At 39.1% G+C, this 2,037-nt stretch overlaps 1 protein-coding gene across 4 annotated transcripts in view; it reads right to left on the minus strand.

Moving 5' to 3' along the window:
• The window catches only part of eif3c (eukaryotic translation initiation factor 3, subunit C), a 45,946-nt gene extending 44,459 nt beyond the window's left edge, over positions 1–1,487 (minus strand). For all 4 annotated transcript variants that reach the window (XM_024004998.2, XM_024004996.2, XM_024004997.2 and 1 more), the window contains exon 1: positions 1,330–1,487. The gene's annotated coding sequence lies outside the window, so the exon portion shown is untranslated. The remainder of the gene's footprint in view (positions 1–1,329) is intronic.
• Positions 1,488–2,037: the final 550 nt, after the last annotated feature.

Raw genomic sequence — 2,037 nt, forward strand, 5'->3', positions numbered from 1 at the left:
TCTATCATCTAATGAGTGATGTACCATCACTCATTCATATATCTTTATGTACATATTCTTTATCCCTTTACACTTGTGTGTATAAGGTAGTAGTTGTGGAATTGTTAGGTTAGATTACTCGTTGGTTATTACTGCATTGTCGGAACTAGAAGCACACGCATTTCGCTACACTCGCATTAACATCTGCTAACCAAGTGTATGTGACAACAAAAAAAAAGTCATTTTTTTTATTTGTTCTACCAGTTATCAACATGTTCAATGTTTTTAAAAATGAAGCCCAGTGGTTATTCTGTGACTTTAGCTAATACGCATATACTTTTTTGCCATGATATAATTTTGTATTGAGTACCGTTTTGGTATCGAGTATCATGATTCTAAACCTGGTATCGAAGTCAAAAATGTGGTATCATGACAACACTAATAGAGAGAGGACTCACGGACATAACCCATTTTAGAATGGACACAGCAATTGGGGGCTTCCACCATTTTAAAAGTAGTCAACTGGTTGGGGATTCCTATGAGTCGGTATCAAAACAGCCGATGAAGAAAATTCACTACTTTTAAATTGAGATGGCCTTGATCACACGTATCTGCTTTCTCATTGGCTAGAATGGTCCCACATGAACTCMCCTCCTCCCGTATGCCTTCCATTTTTGAGGACATGCATTTCCATTGTTAGAGKCATCACTCGAATATCTTGTCAATAGAGAATCTTTGGATTATATTTGAAATAGACAATATGGCGGCGTACATATTGTTAGATTACTTCATGGGGAAAAGCATTCGTTTTAATAACGGAGCATTTTCTAAATTCCAACGTATCATCTGCAACTGGACATTTTAGAAAAAATGTTTGGCCGAATCGGGAACTAAGATAGGAGAAAAATACTAGGTTTGTTGAAAAAAAATATCTGGCGAAGTTTTGGATTGGCAAACTCCCAGCAGTAATGGATACCACATCTTTGGTTAAAAATCACATTATCGGGTGTAAGAATCTGTAGRTGGCTATAAATACATGGCTCTGGGCACGAGCATCCATTATTGGCGGAGTAAGGCTGCCCATTAGTTAATTCAGAAACTAGTTAGCAAGTAAACTAAACATTGGTTTCACATATTCATCGCACTGTGAAATGTTAACGTTAAAAMGGAATACCTAGCGAACAACATAAAATAAACAGTGAACGCTTCCTTTTCAAGGCGGCAACAACGACGACCCGCTAGCTAGTGTGCTGCTGACGCACTACTACTAGGCCCAGACATGCCTAGACAWAACGTTACCAGCAAATGTAAATTAAACACAGCTCCAACTAATCATTACAAGGGCCTCACCTATGTCCAGGAAAAATCTTCTGTTGTGTGTCTGATCACTTGGGAATGATTTCTACTCCACCTTTGCAATTTTACAGGTATAGCACTCGAGTGCAAAGCCTCATTCACGCACTGCTGTCAGGAAAGAGGTAGCGTGGTTCAAGGGACGTGACGTCACTTCCTCTTCTTCTTCAGTGGGGTTTATCGGCYGTTGGCATCCAACGTTATGGTGCATTACCGCCACCAACTGTACTGGAGTGTGGGCCAGAGACAGAGAACTAAATGTTAACAAAATATTTTAGACTATCTGATCACGTTCTAATCAATAAACGAATTTACTGTTTCCCCTTCTCCCTCATACTAGATCTCAACCTCTCTCGTTCCCTCTGATACTGCCCACACTGAAGCAATACATGCTCCACAGTCTGTTTCCTGCAATAATCACACTTTCCTGTTGAATGCTTTCTATCACATTTAACCCTCCTGCTGTGTTCCGGTTGAATTGGACCGATTTACAAGTTTTCTCTCTGAAAAATGTAGTTCATTTATCTGATTGTCATAATAAAGTTTCCATGACTTTGTCCACACATGTCATCTGATTTTCATATAAATGTTGGGTTTTATTTTAACTTTTGTTACACCTGTGGTGTTCCTGGTCAAAAATGACCGGTCATTAGAAATGAATGGGGGAGACTACAATTAGTGTAGCTTAACTTCCAACAGTATGGC

Source organism: Salvelinus sp. IW2-2015, linkage group LG17 (genome assembly GCF_002910315.2).
Source record: "Salvelinus sp. IW2-2015 linkage group LG17, ASM291031v2, whole genome shotgun sequence".
Lineage (NCBI taxonomy): Eukaryota > Metazoa > Chordata > Actinopteri > Salmoniformes > Salmonidae > Salvelinus > Salvelinus sp. IW2-2015.